Below are 22,678 nucleotides of genomic sequence, written 5' to 3' on the forward strand. Positions count from 1 at the left end.
TCAAGATTGTTTTGGCTATTCAGGGTCTTTTGTGTTTCAATACAAATTGTGAAATATTTTGTTCTAGTTCTGTGAAAAATGCCAGTGGTAGTTTGATAGGGATTGCATTGAATCTGTAGATTGCTTTGGGTAGTATAGTCATTTTCACAATGTTGATTCTTCCAATCCAGGAACATGGTATATCTCTCCATCTGTTTTAATCTTCTTTAACTTCTTTCATCAGTGTCTTATAGTTTTCTGTGTACAGGTCTTTTGTCTCCTTAGGTAGGTTTTAGCATGGCATTCTTAAGAGATGGTGACATGATGCTCCTGACTATAGCTGGGGACTTTTATAGGGAAGTGGGATCTGTGGTTGGACAGGCAGAATGTGGCCAGAGTGTTGGATGAGGGCTGGGGAATGTAAGTTCACCTTATAGGGCAATCATTCTTGAAACTGACTGAGCATTAAAATAGCTGGGGAGAGTTAAGAACTACTAATGCACAGACTTTGTATTGGGTTGCTAGGGCGGCCATAACAAAGTACCATAGACTAGGTGACTTAAACAATAGAAATTTATTTTCCTACAATTCCGAAGCCTAGAAGTCCAAGATCAAGTTGTCATCAGGGTTGATTCCTTCTGAAGCCTTTCTCCTTGGTTTGTAGATGGCCATCTTCTCTCTGTGCCTTCACGCTGTCTTCCCTCTGTAACTGTGTCCAAATTTCCTCTTCTTATAAAGATAACAGTCAAACTGGATTAAGGTCCATCCTAAACAACTTATTTTAATTTAATTACCTCTTTAAAGACCCTATCTCCAAATACAGTCACATTCTGAGGTACTGGGGGTTAGGACTTCAACATATGAACATTGCAGGGGGAACACAATTCAGCCCATAAGAGACCCCCTCACCAGAGACTGATTCGAGTGATCAGGAGTGGGGCTGAGGCTTTGGGAAGGAAAGCTCTGTTTTATTGCAGGCCCAGGAATGAGCATCATGGCTGTAGGGTCTACAGCATAGGCAACTGGGGCAAAAGCTGGGGATGACGTGAACAGAGTTGTTCGCTGGTGACAGCCTTGCACTCCCCTACTCTCACCGGTGGATGTGTTACCGACCAGGGTTCTTGGCCTTCCCCAGTCAATAGAAATTGACAAGAGGCCAGACAAGAAATTCAGGCAGCGCTTTACTGGGGCCCCTGCTGCAGCAGCGGGGAGCGAGAACAAACAACAGTTTCCCTCCCTTGCTTGCTCGTTCCCTGATGGGGGGGCAAGCTTGTTCCTTATATGGGGCGAGGGTACGGGTGTGTCCAGGGGTCGGGCCAGAGGGGTGGCTTAGGTCATTTGCCCACCCCTCTGGTGGCCTTTTATGCAGGGGGCATGTGCAGTACCCTGCTTTTGCTCCCGACGCCCTGTTTTTGCTCCAGGCTCTTCAAAAGTGGCCGTTGGGTTTTTTTGGTCTCTTTGAATCTTTTGGGTCTAGAATTTGCCCCAGCATGCACACAGTTATTTTTAGTCCCATATAGTTTCTTTGTATTTTGGTGCTCAAGGAGAGGTGTGTCCATGTGCAAGCACTGCAGCACTGCAGCAAAGGGTCCCAGGTCCCAACAAAGGTTCCCAGCTCCCAGCCTGTCTCAGATGGATTTGGGAAAATTACTCAGATACGTTGAGCTTCAGTGGTTTCATCTGTGAGTAAAGACAACGCTCTGCTTGCCTTCAAGCTTGAGGCTTCTTCAAGTTCTAAGACTTCTTATTCTGGAAGCAGTTGTAAGGTCAGTTGATGGTGGTGATGATGGTTGGAGGAGATAGGAAAAGAGACAATTTTAATGTGCTATGACCACCACTGCAGTGACTCCAAACCCCTGTCACCATTATTACCATTAGCAACTTCACCAACCTCCCTGGGCCACCTCCATTATCATGAGCATTATCACCATCTCCACTGCTCTCTCTGTGTCTGCTCTCATCATCCCTCCCCCACTGTCATCAGGAGGGGCAACTATAACAGCCGCCGCAGCAGCCATGGCTTCCACATCAACAGAAACACAGGCAGTCACATTTTAGAACTGGATCACTTAGACCAAGTTATTAATTTCGAATTGGATGAAACTAAGGTCCAGAGAGGTTAATTGACTTATTCCAGGCCACAGAACTGTTAAACAGAAAAGCTAAGTCCAGGATCCTACCTTTTGACCTCACATTAACAGTCCTTTCTACTGGCCCACAGGACCTCGTCACAGCTCAACAGTGGGGAGGTGGGGCTCGTGGAGACCCCACTGTCGGAGGTTCCTGTTTCTTCCAGTCAGGAGCACATCATCACGGAAAGCAGCCCCCTTAACCACAGGTCCCCTGTGCCTGTGCTCCATATTTCCCTTTCCAAGGGGCTGAAATGCTCTGATTTAAGGCGGGGGGGGGGGCATGATCCTTCTTTTAATTTTTTCAGTTAGGACTTGGTCAGTAAACAGCGACATAAACCCAACCCAACAAGGACTAAGCAAAACAAAAACTTATTGGCTCATGTAACTAGGAAGCCCAAGGGCAGCTCTGGCTTCAGGCCAGGCTACATTCAGGGCTCGCAAGATGTAATCAGTGTCTCTCCTTCCAGGGCTGCTAGCATCCTCTTGACTCAGTCTCAGGCTCTCCACGTGTCATGGCAAGTTGGCAGCTGCAGCCGCTGAATCCTCTAGGTTTCTGGTACAGGAGGAAAGATGTAGTCCATTTCTCAATAGCTCAAACCAAAGGCATCGAATGAAATAATTCAAAACGTATTTACTGAGGGCTCACTATGCACCAGACACTCTTCTATATGCTGGGGGTACAGAGAGGAAGGGACGGAAGAGCTGCTGGTGTTCGTGGAGCTTTCACACCAGGGCCTTTGTGGGCTCTGATTGGACAGTCTTTGAACGTGTGCCCTCTGTGAACCAATCACCGTAACCTGGAGATGGGATGTCCTGATTGGCTTGGGCTGGGTCATGTGCCCTGCTTAAAGAATGCAAGCTGTTTCTTTTTGATTGCAGGCACTGTCATAGTTAATGCTTGCGGTGTGTCCCCAGGGCATAACCCTGGGACTTGCCCATAATAAGCAAATGAGAAATGACGTCAAATGAGTGAGTGAACTCAATAAATAAGCAAAAGAGAGAAAGTGCTTGATAGGCAATTGTATAAAGATGCATTCAAAGGGGATGAAACCAAACAAATCAAACCATAAAATGATGCCAATCAGAAAAGGGATATAATAGTCACTGTAGATGGTTTGCTAAAAAAAATTTGCATGGTGTGTTTCTTAGCAGGACAAGAAAAATCCTGCTCATTATTCAGAGGAGCATTAGAAAGGAAACTGAAGTTGTCGTTACTTTCAGAGTTGTCCCTGGGGTCGACATACCCAGGGGTCACCCTGGGCCTCACAGTTTGAGGAGATTGTGAAAGAAGAAATGGAGGCAGCCAACAGCCGGCAGATAAAATATGTTGATATCATTATGTAAGTGTCTGCCACCTTCACCTTTCCACGTTCACTGTCTCAGCCTGCTATGGCAGCTGGGAAACATTTCTCCCCATTGTCTGATGTTCTTGGACACAGCTTCATAGTTCCTTTGATAGAGGCTGCCCTTGATGTTCATCTTATGCAGATTTCAACTGGTAAAAAAGTACAAGGCAAGAAAGAAGCCTAGAAGAAAAATGTACACCTCAAAAACTTGTTAGCAGATGAAAGAGCCTTTTATTGGTCCTAAATTCTAAAAGTTTGTTTCTGTCTATCTTGTACAAAACCTAGGTGGGTCAGCACTTTCAGGAATGTGTGTAATTTTTGTCATTCCACTACTCAAGAAACGACATGTAGAGAACACATTGGAAGAGGCAAACTAAATTATTAAGAGAGACCTACATTTGAGCACAGAGCTCAGAGGAGATGGACTCAAGTGTGAAAGACCAAAGCTTTAAAGAAATGAGCAAATGCTATGAATTGATGAAGGGCATAGAAAAAGATACCTATACGTAAACTTGTTCATCAAATTCCAATAGTCCCAAATAAGAGGGGTGCCCATGAATTCTCAAAAGGCTAAAAGAGTTACAAATGTTAAGTGTGAGTGATTTCACAAACAATGATGGCAAACACATGGAATTCATTACCTTTAGATGTAGGGATATGTCGTTTTTTTAATTTGCATTTTCCTCATGGCTACTGATATTCAATAACTTTTCTTTTGCTTATTTGCCATCTGTATCTTCACTTTGGTGAAATACCTGTTCGTGTCTTTTGACCATTTTCTAACTGGATTGTTTGTTTGCTTTTTTCCTGTTGGGTTTTGAGAGGCCTTTATGTAGTTTTGATACAAGGCATTTGTCAGATATGTGACTTGCAAATATTTTCTCCTAGTCTGCAGCTTGTCTTTTCATTCTCTAAACAGGGTCATTCACAGGACCAAACAAGTGGAGGTTTTAAATTTCCATTTAGCAAAGCCTGACTTCTACTTGAGAGTGCTGAACAGGGCCACTCCATTGGTTATGGCTCATGAGCGCAGATCACGAGTCTAATTCCTCTTTGGCTGTGCTCACTCAGCTTTACGATAGCTCACTCACTATGGGCTTAACTCTATTCAGTGGCCACAGGTCAGTGTTTTTCAGGACATCACAAAAGGATGAGCTGAGAAAGAGTGGTCCACTGCTGAGAGAACAACTTGAAGGCAAGTCCCCAATGATCCAGAAAGTGATCTGTAGCATCACCCCCTTCTTAGAAAACTGGAAAATGCACCATCATCAGTAGAGAGTGAAAGCCAGCATTCAAAATGCTGGGAGACCTCTCGGGCCATTTCATCACAACATAAAGCAACAAGCAGATGTGAATTCATTGGGTGAATTTAACCAATACAGAGAGCCAAAACACACATGGAATTCCAAACCAGAAATAATCTCAAGTTGGAAGCATCCAGTGCCCTTGTCTACAATGATTGCTTTCACCACATAAAAGTCAAATCCACTCCATGAGGCAAATCCTGCCTGGGCTCAGATTGAGGGCTGCTGCCATGGAGACCACAAGAGGGGAGATTTTCTGACAGGCTGCCGGCATGAAAGGAATGGATTACAGCTCCATCTTATGTAAATTTCCACTGGGGAGAAAAAGATTAAAAGGAAAATAATCATGCTTTAGTCATTCTCATTTAGGGTAATAAGATCCTTTAATTCCTTCTTGGAAAAAGAGGCAACAGCTGTCCTGTCATAAACGCTAAGACACTTTCCTCGACATTTTTCAGGAACCCAATCTTTAGCTGAAACTTTGACCTAATGGTTGCACTGAGTTTATGTTTTTAAGAGGAAGATAGATTTTCTTTAAACATCTGACATAAGCCCATTGGCCCCAGACGTGAAGAATTAAGTACGAATTGTACCAACCTCAGTTTCTGAAGTGGACAGAGAAATTTTATCCTTCCTGCCACACCATGTCCAGGCCAAGTGGGTCTGAAGGAGGGTGAACTATTAGGTAAACACTGTTTCACAGGGTCATCAAGTGAACGTTGGATGTTTTCTCCTACAGACTTTATTCTCTTTTCACTTTGGCTGCAATGCCCAACTTTCTTGAGGGATGCACCTGACCCCAGCTCTCAGCCCACATGGTCACTTTAAGTTACTTTAATGAATGACCGTATCTCATTTACACAGCTTATTGTTGTAGCTGCTTTATTATTATCATTATTATTATGGAACTGCTCCTCAGGCAGGGTAACCTGCTCAAGGTATCAAAGCTGATAAGTGGGAACCCCAGAACTGGAACCCTGGTGGTCTTATTCCAGAGTCCATATACTCAAGTGTTCCTGCTCTGTGCTTCTGCCAGGTTGAATGTCCCTCTCTGATCTCCACCTATTATTATCCCAAAATAATAGGTCCTCTTAATTGTTTTTTTCAAGGGCACAGAAGAAGTATGCAGTGTTTCTTAAGTGAATCATCTAGAGAAGTTTATCTTATTTGGGGAATTCTACCGGCAGCTTAGGGTAGGGGAAATTTTGTTTTTCCCTGACTCCCTCTAGATTCTATAAGGAAGAGAAAAAGATGGTGAGAGGATGAGATAGAAATGATTGTATTCTCTCTTTGCTCAGGTAATGGGGAAGCAGCTTGCAAGCTGTGAAGTTTAGAGTAATTCAGGGAACCGAACTTGCAGCTGTCAGAGATGGTGCCCAGTGTCTAGGTACACCAGCCTGTGGGCCCAGAAAGAGCTGGAAGTCGAATGCATAGCTCAGATCCCCAGGAAGGTGGTAGAGCCAGGACTCACGTATCAGAGTTATTTAACACCCATGAGAGCAGGGGTTGTGTCAGTTTTGTTCACTGGCTGGATTAGCTGGATTGGTTCCTGGCCAACGTCCATAAACACTTGTTGAATGAACAAATGAATGAATGAATGCCAGCAGATGCTGGCAGAACTTCTATTTCTTCAGTCATCATGAAGGTGAAGAACATCAAAAATAGGAGGATTTAGACACTCCTCAGGAGTTTTCAGCTGCCATATATCCTGACTTCATACTCCTAATAATTATGTTATTTAATTCAATCTTTCTTTTTAAAAAGTAACTCCCTTTTCTTTCTTTATCTTCAGATTTCCATCCCACCTGCTAGCTCAAGTCCTTTATGGCCTAAAATACCTTACCTTGATCCTGTATCTTTGTCTATAACCTCTCTATTTCTACTTCTCCTTTTAGCCAAATTCCTTCGGTCATTTACAGTTTTGTTTCCTTCTCTTTTTCTATGCACTTCCTCAAACCCGTTGCTGACCACTCCCATCCCCCTGCCCCCAGTCCCCACAACCCCACCAAAGTATTGTCATCAATGTCCAACATTTTACCAACCTAGTGAAGACACTGCAGTTCTTTATATTAATGAAATACATAATACTTTAGTTGCATTTGAAAGAGCTGCCCATTCAGGGTGAAAATGATGGTTGTGACATCATTTGATTCTGATTCTACTCCTAATTCTCTGACTACTTCCCTTGTTTACGTGGTAGGTGGGGTCCTATGCGGTTCCATCTTCTGGCCACTGTTTGTCTTGCTTGCTTCCTTACCTAGGCCCTGTGTTTTAGCTCACAAATGGTCACATGATCCAGCCAGGCCAATCAAAGTCTTCCCTGGGAGTTTTGTTAGAATTATCAGGAAGCCAAATTCTCCTTTCTTGGAGACAATTGGCTTTAAAAATCACATCAGTCTGGAGCTGCCAATGACTATTTTCTCTAGGAGCAGAGAGCTAGTCTGAGAATAAAGTCAAAACATGGGAAAGCAGCATGGAGAAACATGTTGTCATCACGTTGCTCCTGGATCTAGCCATATCTGAAGCTTAAATTAATCCTGGATTCTAAAGTTATATGAACGAATATATCCATTTTTAAAAGCAGGTTTGAGTTGTGTTTCTGACACTTGCAACCAAGAATTTTGAAAAATATACCTTCCACCATCTTCCTATTTCCAGTGTGGTCCTCACATCTACAACTTCTCCACTCTGCTGCCAGAGGGATTAATATAAGATGTACAACTGGCAGTGCTATTCCCCTGTTTAATATCTTTTAATGGCTCCCCAGAGCCTACTCAGGGGAGGCAAACTCAAAAGTCTTGAGGGAACAGGCAGATGATGTAAATAAGGGAAGCAGGCCAGGTGGAATACAGTAGAAAGAGGTTCATCTGGAGGTAAGTGCCCTGCCTCCAGCCAGGGCATTTATCAGTGTATTCAGAATGCAAACACTTTGTGCCTGTCAAATGCAGCACATCTGAAGGTTGGGTTTGGCCTCTGGGCTCTAAGTTTGCAACGTCTGGCCTATGTTGCAAGTTCAAGCTCCTGCACACAGTCCAGGAAGCTTTTTCAGTCAAGCCGCTGACAATTCCGTAGTCAACCGCTGACAATTCCCAAGACACATTTCCCGCCATTAGATGCTCTGGTAATACTAAACTGGCGCCAACATGTTTTTCACTGACCCATGCTTTTGCTTATGCTGTTCCTTTACCTGGATCCTCATTCCACCGCCTCCTTCTATCATCATCTACATCTTGCTAAATCCGACTTGTTCTTCAATATTCATCTCATGTGTTATCAGCTCTAGGGATCCTCCTCTTGACAAGACAGTTGTCCTTCCTCCATGCTTTTACAGCTGGCCATATTCTTCTCTGTCACTGCATCCGATATGTGTGCCAGACCTTGTTGATGGCTTACTCACAACCATTGCTTCTCCCGTTTACTTGCGGGCAGAATTTGCCTCTCTCAACAAAGGCTGAAAAAACCTGATACTCTTTCCCAGCCTGCCTTGCAGCTAAGGTCTGGGATGTGATCCAATCCTGCTCAGAGGGGTTGGATGGGAAATCAACTAATGGACTCTTGGGAAAAATTTACCTCCATGGCAACAAAGAAGTGATGCAGAGAACGCCCTTCCTTTTCATTTCTTCCATTTAATATAGTTCTATGAGGAGTGATGTTTGGAGCTGCAACAGCCATCTTGTGGCTATGAGGATAAAGCCAAGAGAGTCTCGGAGAGGGTGAAGCAGATCCCTGCAATCCCTGAGCTGCTGAACCAACTTGGGAACTTATCTTTCAGACTTTTTGGTATGTGAGATATAGTAATAACAACCTGTTGCCTAAGTCACATTTTAGGGGCTATTCTGTCACTTGCAGGTGAAAACATTCTAATTGAGTCAACATATTATGTTCACATTGCCTTTGTGCTTTTCTTTTCTATTATTCTGTAAGTTATTTGTGGAGAAGGATGATCTCACACTCATTTTTTTTTTAACATCTTTATTGGAGTATAATTGCTTTACAGTGGTGTGTTAGTTTCTGCTTTATAACAAAGTGAATCAGTTATACATATATCACACTCATATTTTTATCACTGATGTCTAACACAGAGTAGGAACTCAGTAAATTAAAAAAAATTTTTTATTGAAGTATAGTTGATTTACAATGTTGGGTGACTCAGTTATACATATATATATTCTTTTTCATATTCTTTTCCATTATGATTTATCACAGGATATTGAATATAGTTCCCTGTGCTATACTGTAGGACCTTGTTGTTTATATATCCTGTGTATAATAGTTTGCATCTGCTAATCCCAAACTCCCAATCCTTCCCACCCCCAGTATCCCCGCCCCCACCGACCTTGGCAACTACAAGTCTGTTCTCCATGTCTGTGAGTCTGTTACTGTTTCGTAGATATGTTCATTTGTGTCATACGTTAGATTCCAAATATAAGTGGTATTATACAGTATTTGTCTTTCTCTTTCTGACTTACTTCGCTTAGCGTGATAATCTCTAGGTCCATCCATGTGTGATGTTCATCAAAGTATTTATTTTTCCATTATTTTCGCACTAGGAACTTCAGTAAACAGTATGTGCCAGACAATGTCTGTCCCATTTAGGAGATAGCCCCTGGGTGTTGGGGAGTGGAAATGTCAGTGAATCATATATGGGTAATCCCCTGGGGATTTAAGGGAATGAAGGATCTGGTGCAAGTATAATGTCATCTCAGTGGAATTGACTAGTACTATTCAAATTGTTTATTCAGACCTTATGAAAGCTTACTGCAAAGCCTAACACGTATATCAGATGAAAGTTGCGTTGGTTGGAGAAGGGAAGAGGTGCTGGGTGCTTACATGCCCCTCCTCCATGCTGGGCTTCTCTCATGTCCTGCTGTTGTCCCTAAGGCCCCTTTCCTGACCCTGTCCCCAGGGCTCAGCGAGACAGAAGTGAAAGCCGCTTTCATAATCAAATCCATCAAACGCCTTGGACTTCTCTTGATCCTCAGCTACTGCCTAAACTCTGTCACTAAAAGTTGGAGGTTGCCCTTAGCTGCTTGGAGGCTCGCGAGATTCCATTTTTATTAAAATGTTTAGAGCATCACACTAGCTTTGGCTAAAAATGGCGCAGCGAATCAAAAAGGCACAGTTACTTTGGAGAATCCATTTGGCAGACCCAGTTCTCTAAGTACATACATTTAATTTTATGGTTTGTTATACAAATCATTTGAACTCATCGTATCAGAGGGAGCCCATGTATTTTGGAAACCCCTGTAAACTAAGAGCAGACATTCTTTGGGCTGTTTTGTTCTTACTTGTAAGGGAGAAATGTCACTTTAGATTGCAACGTTGACTCACAGCGAAGCCATTTCCCTTTTCTCATTTCCACATCCATGCTAACTTAAGTCCTAATTGCTTCAGATCTTCTTGGCTCTGAATTTTAGATAGTGGAGTCAGATCTTCATGTAATCCAGAGCCTCAGAGTCTGCAACTTCTGCAGCCAGGAAAGTGCCTTATATAACAGTGTTGTTAAGGTGGAGAGTTTGAGTGGGGGTGAGCGTGGAGGCTGCTATGGTGATGACATTATTCCTAGATCGTTGATGACCCCGACACATGAGAAGCCGTGTCTGAGTATGTGTGGGTGTGTAAATATTTTCTAAGGAGAGGAGGTTAGATTATATTTCCATTTTTTTTCATGGTCACCAGTTTTTTACCATTTGCTTTCAGAAAATTTAAGTCTTCAGCTTTGATGAATTACAACCCGTGGCCAACAAACTCCCCTATATCCTCAAACTCTTGGCTGAGTTCCCCTCAGTTTTCCCTGAATCGTGTCTCTTCTCCAAGGAAACAATATTCTTGAAGCCCCCTCAATTTCAGTCTGTTTTTTCTCCCATACCCCATGTAACTCAGAGTGGAAAGATACTTTTTGTTTCCTCTTTCATTAACAACAGGACTTTGAGATCTTTATACTATTCCCTTCATGTTATAGCTCCTTTGCAGCCCATGTCATCTGTCTATCCATCCATCTATTGACCCACCCTCACATCCATCCATTCAACAAATATTTGTTGAGCACTTTCTACCAGGAATTTTTCTAGGAGCTGAGGATACAGTGGTGAACAAGCCGAGCATGTCCCTGGCGTCACAGAGATTACAACAATAGCCAAATAAACACTAAATACAATGTCAGAAAGTGAAAGTGCTAGGAAGAAAAATTGCAGTGGCCATGAGACTGGGCCTCTCAGATCTCCTTCTGCAGGGTGTGTGAGTGACTAAGAGCTCCAGCAGCCACGTTCTGAAATCCATTGCTGTGCTGCCTGGGACCCTGCTTCACAGGGTCTGCTCTCTGCCAATAATCGAGCATGGCAAGGACATTAAGATGGATGCAGGGCTCGTTGATGGGGAGCTTTAGCTTGAGTACTCTCTGACGGTCTTGTGGAAATTTTCTTAGAAGTGTATTGTAGTCTAAGACCCTCCCCCCTCCCCTCCCCCCCTCCTTCCCTCCCTCCCTTCTTTCCTTCCTCCCTCCCTCCCTTCTTTCCTTCCTTCCTCCCTCCCTTCCTCCCTTCCTCCCTTCCTTCCCTCTCTCCTTCACTCAGGAGCAGACCTTCATTGCAGCTCTTCCAGCCCATCCCAGTTACAGTAAGTCCCCTACATATGAACCTTCAAGCTGCGAACTTTCAAAGATGCGATCATGTGTTCCATCAATGTCAGGCGTGAGTGAGATTGCAGCTTGCCCTCCGTCTCCCATTGCTGACAATCCTTCAGCTCTACCATCTCCCACCTCCTCTCCCTCCTCCAGTCAGTAACTCTTCTTGCCTGTTCACTCAATGCCAGCCCCTGTATGCCAGCTGTTGTACTGTACTACTGTACTTTTCAAGGTACTGTACTGTAAGATTAAACATGTTTTAATTTTTGTGTGTGTTTGTTTTTTATGTATTATTTGTGTGAAAAGTATTACAAACCTACTACAGTACAGTACCATATAGCCGTTTGTGTTAGTTGGGTACCTAGGCTAACTTTGTTGGACTTACGAACAAATTGGACTTACGAACGCGCTCTCGGAACGAAACTCGTTCGTGTATAGGGGACTTAACTGTGCCTCCTTTTACTTTCTCATGTTTCCCCTGATAAAATTGTACATTTCTTATCTCATCTTGGCATCTTTTTCCTGGAGGACCTGCACTAACACGAGACTAAGGCAGCCTGAAAGAAGACTTGTGGTGGGGGGTACTTCAGATAAGTGACCAGGAAAGGCCCCTCAGGACCAGTGGCATTTGTTTAGGAACTTGATTGGAGTGAGGGGATGATCCATGCAAACACTTGGGGGAGGTAGACTTCTGGCAGAAGGAAGAAGGAAGAGCACATGTGGAGACTTTGAGCCTTGGCTTTCTGAGGGGTCCCTTAAAACTGCTGAGGCGTGGGGAGCAAGATTAGGCAGATCTCTGGGTTCCCTCCAAACTCACTCCCATTTCGAGTGGCTCTACCTTTATCTGCTTTGCATATTTGGCTTCCCCCAAAATTTTAGAGGAACAAAAAGTTCAGGTTAAAAAAAAAAATACTCTGAAAACCAGTGTTCTGGATGAACTCTGTGATCTCTGCCCTATTTTATGACTGTCAGTCCATTGGCTACGGAAAGAATGGGCAGTGGAAGAAATTGCCTCTATTTGGAAGCCTAATTGTTCCACAGAGATACTGGATTAGTGTGAGGCAGGTGTAGATAAGGGGACTTAGAGTAAGTGATTAAAGGACTTGATGCATGGAGTCTGGTGGAGGGAGTGGGGCTTGATAACGTGGGAGAATTTCATGTTAAGCTCTGAAGCCCTACAGTTGGATGGCAGCCAGAGCAGACTGGTATATATCAAGTAGGCAGAAGTGGACAAAGGATGGCCGGGAGGGGGTGAGGGTTAAAGGGTTGTCCTCCATGTGCACTGGAGAGGTGTTTAGAGAAACAGTGTAGGATAACAGCTGTGCTCAAGGACTTTGGTTTCAAAACGTAAAATATTAATATTGCCCAGAAGAAAGGTGACAGAATTTACCTCTTGCCAGGGGGGGTTGATAACTGAATTTATAAAAATTTCCTAGCACTTTTTTAGTGTTAAAACTATATTTTTTTCCCCTGAGTTTTCAGTAGAAAGAGAGGCTGGCAGTAGTAATGCAAAGACTGAGCTGGCTGTGAGAGGCTTTTTTTCCCCTCCAGCCCTGTTTTTTTTTTGCTTTTTGTTTTTTAGTTGAAGTATAGTTAATTTACAATTGTTGTGTTAATTTTGAGTGTAAGGCAAAGTGATTCATATATATATACACACACACACACATATATATATTTTTTTCAGATTCTTTCCCTTTATAGGTTATTACAAGATATTGAGTATAGTTTCGTGTACTATGCAGTAGGTCCTTGTTTACCTATTTACTATATAGTAGAGTGTATATGTTAATCCCAAACTTCTAATTTATCTCCCCTCCCCCCCACACTCTGCTACCCCCTTTGGTAGTCATAAGTTTGTTTCCTATGTCTTTGAGTCTATTTCTGTTTTGTAAATAAGTTCGTTTACATCATTTTTTTAAGATTCCACCTATAAGTGATACCATATGATATTTGTCTTTCTCTGTCTGACTTACTTCACTTAATATGATAATCTCTAAGTCCATCCATGTTGCTGCAAATGACATTATTTCATTCTTTATTATGGCTGAGTAATATTCCATTGTATATATACTACATCTTCTTTATCCATTCTTCTGTTGATGGACATTCAGGTTACCTCCATGTCTTGGCTATTGTGAGTAGTGCTGCAATGAACGTTGGGGTGCATCTATCTTTTTGAATTAGAGTTTTCTCCAGATATTTGCCCAGGAGTGGGATTCCTGGGTCATATGGTAACTCTATTTTTTTCTTTTTTAAGGAACCTCCATGCTGTTCTCCATAGTGACTGCACCAATTTATATTCCCACCAACAGTGTAGGAGGGTTCCTTTTTCTCCACACCCTCTCCAGCATTTATTATTTGTAGACTTATTAACGATGGCCATTCTGACTGGTGTGAGGTGATACCTCATCATAGTTTTGGTTTGTATTTCTCTAATAATTAGCAATATTGAACATTTTTTCATGTGCCTATTGGCCATCTGTATGTCTTCTTTGGGGAAATGTCTATTTAGGTCTTCAACCCAATTTTTGATTGGGTTGTTTGGTTTTTGATATTAAGCTGTACGAGCTGTTTGTATATTTTGGAAATTAATCCCTTGTTGGTAGCATTGCTTGCAAATATTTTCTCTCAGTCCATAGGTTGTCTTTTCATCTTGTTTATCGTTTCCTTTGCTGTGCAAAACTTTTTAAGTTTAATTAGGTCCATTTGCTTATTTTTGTTTTTATTTCCATTACCCTAGGAAATGGGTCCAAAAAAATATTGCTGTGATTTATATCAGAGTGTTCTGCCTATATTTTCCTCTAGGAGTTTTATAGAATCTGGTCTTACATTTAGGTCTTAAATCCATTTTGAGTTTATTTTTGTATATGGTGTTAGAGAATGTTCTAATTTCATTCTTTTACATGTAGCTGTCCAGTTTTCCCAGCACCACTTATTGGGGAGACTGTGTTTTCTCCATTGTATATTCTTGCCTCCTTTGGCCTAGATTAATTGACCCTAATTGTGTGGGTTTATTTTTGTGCTTTCGTTTTTTTTTAAAATTAATTAATTTATTTTTGGCTGTGTTGGGTCTTCGTTTCTGTGTGAGGGCTTTCTCTAGTTGCAGCAAGCGGGGGCCACTCTTCATCGCGGTGCGCGGGCCTCTCACTGTCGCGGCCTCTCCCGTTGCAGAGCACAGGCTCCAGACGCGCAGGCTCAGTAGTTGTGGCTCACGGGCTTAGTTGCTCCGCGGCACATGGGATCTTCCCAGACCAGGGCTCGAACCCATGTCCCCTGCATTGGCAGGCAGATTCCTAACCACTGCGCCACCAGGGAAGCCCCTGTGCTTTCATTTTTTAATTTATTTTTAAAAATATCTTTATTGGATATAATTGTTTTACAGTGGTGTGTTAGTTTCTGCTATATAACAAAGTGAATCAGCTATACGTATACATATATACCCATATCTCCTCCCACTTACATCTCCCTCCCACCCTGCCTATCCCACCCTTCTAGTTGGACACAAAGCACTGAGCTAATCTCCCTGTGCTATGTGACTGCTTCCCACTAGCTATCTATTTTACATTTGGTACTGTATATATGTCCATGTCACTGTCTCACTTCATCCCAGCTTACCCTTCCCCCTTCCCGTGTCCTCAAGTCCATTCTCTACATCTGCATCTTTATTCCTGTCCTGCCCCTAGGTTCTTCAGAACCATTTTCTTTTTTATAGATTCCATATATATGTGTTAGCATACCATATTTGTTTTCCACTTTCTGACTTACTTCACTCTGTGTGACAGACTCTAGGTCCATCTACCTCACTACAAATAACTAAATTACGTTTCTTTTTATGGCTGAGTAATATTCCATTATATATATGTGCCACATCTTCTTTATCCTTTCATCTGTCGATGGACACTTAGGTTGATTCCATGTCCTGGCTATTGTAAATAGAGCTGCAATGAACATTGTGGTATGTGACTCTTTTTGAATTATGGTTTTCTCAGGGTATATGCCTAGTAGTGGGATTGCTGGGTCGTATGGTAGTTCTATTTTTAGTTTTTTAAGGAACTTCCATACTGTTCTCCATAGTGGCTGTATCAATTTACATTCCCATCAACAGTGCAAGAGTATTCCCTTTTCTCCACACCCTCTCCAGCATTTATTGCTTGTAGATTTTTTGATGATGGCCATTCTGACCGGTGTGAGGTGATACCTCATTGTAGTTGTGATTTGCATTTCTCTAATGATTAGTGATGTTGAGCATCCTTTCATGTGTTTGTTGGCAATCTGTATATCTTCTTTGGAGAAATGTCTATTTAGGTCTTCTGCCCATTTTTGGATGGAGTTGATTGTTTTTTTGATATTGAGCTGCATGAGCTGCTTGTATATTTTGGAGATTAATCCCTTGTCAGTTGCTTCATTTGCAAATATTTTCTCCCATTCTGAGAGTTGTCTTTTCGTCTTGCTTATGGTTTCCTTTGCTTTGCAAAAGCTTTTAAGTTTCATTAGGTCCATTTGTTTATTTTTGTTTTTATTTCCATTTCTCTGGGAGGTGGGTCAAAAAGGATCTTGCTGTGATTTATGTCATAGAGTGTTCTGTCTACGTTTTCCTCTAAGAGTTTTATAGTGTCTGGCCTTACATTTAGGTCTTTAACCCATTTTGAATTTATTTTTGTGTATGGTGTTAGGGAGTGTTCTAATTTCATTCTTTTACATGTAGCTGTCCAGTTTTCCCAGCCCACTTATTGAAGAGGCTGTCTTCTCTCCACTGTATATTCTTACCTCCTTTATCAAAGATAAGGTGACCATATGTGTGTGGGTTTATCTCTGGGCTTTCTATCCTGTTCCATTGATCTCTATTTCTGTTTTTGTGCCAGTACCATACTGTCTTGATTACTGTAGCTTTGTAGTATAGTCTGAAGTCTGGGCATCTGATTCCTCCAGCTCTGTTTTTCTTTCTCAAGAATGCTTTGGCTATTTGGGGTCTTTTGTGTTTCCATACAAATTGTGAAATTTTTTGTTCTAGTTCTGTGAAAAATGCCATTGGTAGTTCGATAGGGATTGCATTGAATCTGTAGATTGCTTTGGGTAGTATAGTCATTTTCACAATGTTGATTCTTCCAATCCAAGAACATCGTATATCTCTCCATCTGTTTTTATCATCTTTAATTTCTTTCATCAGTGTCTTATAGTTTTCTGCATACAGGTCTTTTGTCTCCTTAGGTAGTTTTATACCTAGGTATTTTATTCTTTTTGTTGCAATGATAAATGGGAGTATTTCCTTAATTTCTCTTTCAGATTTGTCATCATTAGTGTATAGGAATGCAAGAGATTTCTGTGCATAATTTTGTATCCTGCTACTTTTCCAAATTCATTGATTAGCTCTAGTAGTTTTCTGGTAACATCTTTAGGATTCTCTATGTATAGTATCATGTCATCTGCAAACAGTGACAGTTTTACTTCTTTTCCGATTTGTATTCCTTTTATTTCTTTTCTCTGATTGCTGTGGCTAAAACTTCCAATACTATGTTGAATAACAGTGGTGAGAGTGGGCAACTTTGTCTTGTTCCTGATCTTAGTGGAAATGGTTTCAGGTTTTCACCATTGAGAACGATGTTGGCTGTGAGTTTGTCATATATGGCCTTTATTATGTTTTTATTTTTTATTTTATTTTTTGAAGACACAAAACTTAATTTAATAGAAATTTCATTTGTAGTTCTTACATTCTCAGTATGAGCCAAGCTAGAACCTGCTGCCCCACTCGGAAGTGGCCCAGTCCTGGGGGCAGGGGAGAAAGGAGAGAGGGAAGTCAGAGCTCAGGCCTTAGGAGCCCCATTCTTTCTCAGTGCTGGGGGGCTGGTGATGTCACCCTCTTCTCCTACCCCCCTGTGGGATCCAGGAAGGAGAGCAGATGGAACCTTGGGCCTGGGGCATCTCCTCCACACCGCACCCCACCCCGAGTCCCCAAGTTGGAGGGGAACTAAGGGATCTGGGGAGATAAGGGGACAACAGGAAGCAAAGATGTCAAATCAAGAAAGATGAAGGCCAGGGGTGAGGGCTGAACGGGAATCAGAGACAAAACATCAGTTAAAAAAAACAAACAAACAAAAAAAAGGGAGGGCGGGAAACAAAACAAAATCCACCCCAAACTGGAACCCACCTGGAAAAAAATGAAAGTTCTCCAGTCTCAAAGAGACATTATTTTGCACAGTGCATGGCCAGCTCTGTGGCTGGAGCACTCAGGCCTCAGTCCAGCCCTGGAGGCGGTACTGTGGCCCCTGCAGCTCATCCTTGGCCTGGCCAGCGGCAGCATCTTCCTCCTCCTCCTCCACTTTCTCAGCCTCGTCCTCCTCATCATCATCCTCATCCTCATCCTCCTCATCTTCCTTGTGCTTCTTCTCCTCCTCCTCCTTTAGCCTCTGCTCTTGGTCTTGCTGGTCCTTCAATTGTTTTTCTGCTGCCTTCATAACACCCTATGTCTCATTGCCAAACTCCTCAGCATCTGCCTCGTTGTTGGTGATGAGGAAGTTGTCAAAGATGGTGCCAGACTTGACCTGCCAGAGATCCAAGCCCAGTACAGCAAAGTTTTCATAGACGTGTAGATGTTGCTATCAGGGGAGTACTCAGGGTTGTCGATCTGTGGGTGGATCCAAATGCCCTTGTAATCTGGGTTGTCAGTCTGCCGGGGATTCCACTCACCCTTGTGCTCTGGGTTCTGAATCACTGTTGGTTCCCATTCTCCATCTGTCTCTTCATCCCAGTCCTCGGGCTTCTTAGCATCAGGGTCAGGAATGTGCTCAGGCTTGTCCCAGTCCTCAGGCTTGGAGTCTGTAGGGTCATCAATCTTGGCTCACTCGTCCCAGTCTTCAGGCTTTGCAGCATCAGGATCCTTTATCTCCTTGGGGGGCAAGAAATCCCAATCGTCCTCCAAGGAGCCTGACTCCACCTGGCTGTTGTCAACCTTTACCGCATAGGTATTATCAGGCCACACAATCAGCATGTGAAGGTGTGTGAATTCAGCGTTTCTGCAACGGATATCCTTGTTGATCAGCACGTTCTTGCCCTTGTAGTTGAAGATGACATGAACCTTCTTGGTGCCCGGGCCATAGGTGTCCCGGCCAAACATGATGTTGTATTCGGAGTCTCTACGCATGTCTCTCTGGTCCAGACCATCTGGAAATAGCTTCACGTAGCCGCCCCCACAGTCGATGTTCCGTTCGCGTTTCACAGTGAACTGTACCACCAGTGTATGACCCTTATTGCTGAAGGGCTCAAATCTGGCCGACAGAGTGTAAAACCTGGCACCCTGGCTTGTCTGCAGCCCTTTATCTTTCTCCTGGTCACCGTAGAACTTGCCAGAACTGAGAACGAATTTGCCAAAATCTGGTTTGTGTTTGGATTTGATCCAGCGCTCAGTCCACCCATCTCCGTCAACTACTCCTTGAAATAAATGGCGGGTTCAGCGGTGGCCAGGCCAAGAAGGCAGAGCAGCAGCATGGCGGGCCGAGGGGGCTGTGGCACGTGGGCCCTTTAAGTCGCTTTTCTAGCAGTAGCTCTGCAGTAGGGACTGGCCTTTATTATGTTGAGGTAAGTTCCCTCTATGCCTACTGTCTGGAAGGTTTTTATCATAAATCGGTGTTGAATTTTGTTGAAAGCTTTTTCTGCATCTATTGAGATGATCATATTGAGATGATCATATGAACCATATGATCAATTGAGGGATGCCCCCTCAATTTGTTACTGTGGTTTATCACATTGATTGATTTACATATATTGAAGAATCCTTGCATTCCTGGGATAAACCCCACTTGATCATGGTGTATGATCCTTTTAATGTGCTGTTGGATTCTGTTTGCTAGTATTTTGTTGAGGATTTTTGCATCTATGTTCATCAGTGATATTGGCCTGTAATTTTCTTTCTTTGTGACATCTTTGTCTGGTTTTGGTGTCAGGGTGATGGTGGCCTCGTAGAATGAGTTTGGGAGTGTTCCTCCCTCTGCTCTATTTTGGAAGAGTTTGAGAAGGATAGGTGATAGCTCTTCTCTAAATGTTTGATAGAATTCGCCTGTGAAGCCATCTGGTCCTGGGCTTTTGTTTGTTGAAAAATTTTTAATCACAGTTGCAATTTCAGTGCTTGTGATTGATCTGTTTATATTCTCTATTTCTTCCTGGTTCAGTCTCAGAAGGTTGTGCTTTTCTAAGAATTTGTCCATTTCTTCCAGGTTGTCTATTTTATTGGCCGATAGTTGCTTGTAGTAATCTCTCATGATCCTTTGTATTTCTGCACTGTCAGTTATTATGTCTCCTTTTTCATTTCTAATTCTATTGATTTGAGTTTTCTCCCTTTTTTTCTTGATGAGTCTGGCTAATGGTTTATCAGTTTTGTTTATCTTCTCAAAGAACAAGCTTTTAGTTTTATTGATCTTTGTTATCATTTCCTTCATTTCTTTTTCATTTGTTTCTGATATGATCTTTATGATTTCTTTCCTTCTGCTAACTTTGGGGTTTTTCTGTTCTTCTTTCTCTAATTGCTTTAGGTGTAAGGTTAGGTCGTTTATTTGAGATGTTTCTTGTTTCTTGAGGTAGGATTGTATTGCTACAAACTTCCCTCTTAGAACTGCTTTTGCTGCATCCCGTAAGTTTTGTGTCATCATGTTTTCATTGTCATTTGTTTCTAGGTATTTTTTGATTTCCTCTTTGATTTCTTCAGCTATGTCTTTGTTATTTAGTAGTGTATTGTTTAGCCTCCATGCATTTGTATTTTTTACAGATTTTTTTCCTGTAATTGATATCTAGTCTCATAACATTGTGGTTGGAAAAGATACTTGATACGATTTCAATTTTCTTAAATTTATCAAGGCTTGATTTGTGACCCAGGATATGATCTATCCTGGAGAATGTTCCATGAGCAAGTAAGAAGAAAGTGTATTCTGTTGTTTTTGGATGGAATGTCCTATAAATATCAATTAAGTCCATCTTGTTTAATGTATCATTTAAAGCTTGTGTTTCCTTATTTATTTTCATTTTGGATGATCTGTCCATTGGTAAAAGTGGGGTGTTAAAGTCCACTACTATGATTGTGTTATTGTTGATTTCCCCTTTTATGGCTGTTAACATTTGCCTTATGTATTGAGGTGCTCCTATGTTGGGCACATAAATATTTACAATTGTTATATCTTCTTCTTGGATTGATCCCTTGATCATTATGTAGTGTCCTTCTTTGTCTCTTGTAATAGTCTTTATTTTAAAGCTTATTTTTTCTGATACGAGAATTGCTACTCAGCTTTTTTATAATTTCCATTTGCATGTAATATCTTTTGCCATCCCCTCACTTTCAGTCTGTATGTGTCCCTAGGTCTGACGTGGGTCTCTTGCAGACAGCATATATACAAGTCTTGTTTTTGTATCTATTCAGCCAGTCTATGTCTTTTGGTTGGAGCATTTAATCCATTTACCTTCAAGGTAATTATCGACATGTATGTTCCTATTACCATTTTCTTAATTGTTTTGGGTCTGTTATTTTAGGTCTTTTCCTTCTCTTGTGTTTCCTGTCTAGAGAAATTCCTTTAGCATTTGTTGTAAAGCTGGTTTGGTGGTGCTGAATTCTCTTAGCTTTTGCTTGTCTGTAAAGGTTTTAATTTCTCTGTCGAATCTGAATGGGATCCTTGCTGGGTAGAGTAATCTTGGTTGTAAGTTTTTCCCTTTCATCACTTTAAATATGTCCTGCCACACCCTTCTGGCTTGTAGAGTTTCTGCTGAGAAATCATCTGTTAACCTTATGCTGATTCCCCTGTATGTTATTTGTTGCTCTTCCCTTGCTGCTTTTAATATTTCTTCCTTGTATTTAATTGTTGATAGTTTGATTAATATGTGTCTTGGCGTGCTTCTCCTTGGATTTATCCTGTATGGGAGTGTCTGAGCTTCCTGGACTTGATTGACTTATTTTCTTTCCCATGTTAGGGAAGTTTTCAACTATAATCTCTTCAAATATTTTCTCAGTCCCTTTCTTTTTGTCTTCTTCTTCTGGGACCCCTATAATTCAAATATTGTTGCATTTAATGTTGTTGCAGTGGCCTCTGAGACTGTCCTCAATTCTTTTCATTCTTTTTTCTTTATTCTGCTCTGTGGTAGTTATTTCCAGTATTTTATCCTCCAGGTCACTTATTGTTCTTCTGCCTCAGTTATTCTGCTATTGATTCCTTCTAGAGAATTTTAAATTTCATTTATTTTGTTGTTCATCATTGCTTGTTTGCTCTTTAGTTCTTCTAGGTCCTTATTAAACATTTCTGATATTTTCTCCATTCTATTTCCAAGATTTTGGATCATCTTTACTATCATTACTCTGAATTCTTTTTCAGGTAGACTACCTATTTCCTCTTCATTTGTTTGGTCTGGTGGGTTTTTACTTTGCTCCTTCATCTTCTGTGTATTTCTCTGTCTTCTCATTTTGCTTAACTTACTGCCTTTGAGGTCTCCTTTTCACAGACTGCATGTTCGTAGTTCCCATTGTTTTTGGTGTCTGCCCCCAGTGGGTAAGATTGGTTCAGTGGGTTGTGTAGGCTTCCTGGTGGAGGGGACTGGTGCCTGTGTTCTGGTGGATGAGGCTGGATCTTGTCTTTCTGGTGGGGAGTACCACATCCAGTGGTGTGTTTTGGGGTATCTGTGAACTTATTATGACTTTAGGCAGCCTCTCTGCTAATGGGTGGGGTTCTGTTCCTGTCCTGCTAGTTGTTTGACATGGGTTGTCCAGCACTGTAGCTTGTTGATTGTTGAGTGGAGCTGAGTCTTAGTGTTGAGATGGAGATCTCTGGGAGAGCTTGCTCCGTTTGATATTATGTGTGGCCAGGAGGTCTCTGGTGGACCAATGTCCTGAACTTGGCTCTCGCACCTTAGAGGCACAGGCCTGACACCTGGTCGGAGCACCAAGACCCTGTCAGCCACATGGCTCAGAAGAAAAGGGAGAAAAAAAAAAAAGAAATAATAAAATTAAAAAGTTATTAAAATTAAAAATTAAAAAATATTTTATTAAAAATAAAAAAGTAATTAAAAAAAGATAGAAAGAAGAGAGCAATGAAACCAATGAACAAATCCACCAATGATAACAAGAGCTAAAAACTATACTAAAAAAAAACAAACAAACCCCCCCCCCCCCAAAACCCCAGAAGACAAACGTACAGACAGAACCCTAGGACAAATGGTAAAAGCAAAGGTATACAGACAAAATCACACAAAGATGCAAACACATACACACTCACAAAAAGAGAAAAAGGAAAAAAATATATATATATATTAAAAAAAAGGAAGAGAGCA

The 22,678-nt window shown here is 41.8% G+C and overlaps 1 pseudogene; it reads right to left on the reverse strand.

Moving 5' to 3' along the window:
* Nucleotides 1–17,607: 17,607 nt before the first annotated feature.
* On the reverse strand, nt 17,608–18,865 carry LOC103010427 (calreticulin-like; annotated as a pseudogene).
* Between the last annotated feature and the right edge of the window lie 3,813 nt (nt 18,866–22,678).

This window comes from Balaenoptera acutorostrata, chromosome 17, assembly GCF_949987535.1.
Source record: "Balaenoptera acutorostrata chromosome 17, mBalAcu1.1, whole genome shotgun sequence".
NCBI classification, from domain to species: Eukaryota; Metazoa; Chordata; class Mammalia; order Artiodactyla; family Balaenopteridae; genus Balaenoptera; species Balaenoptera acutorostrata.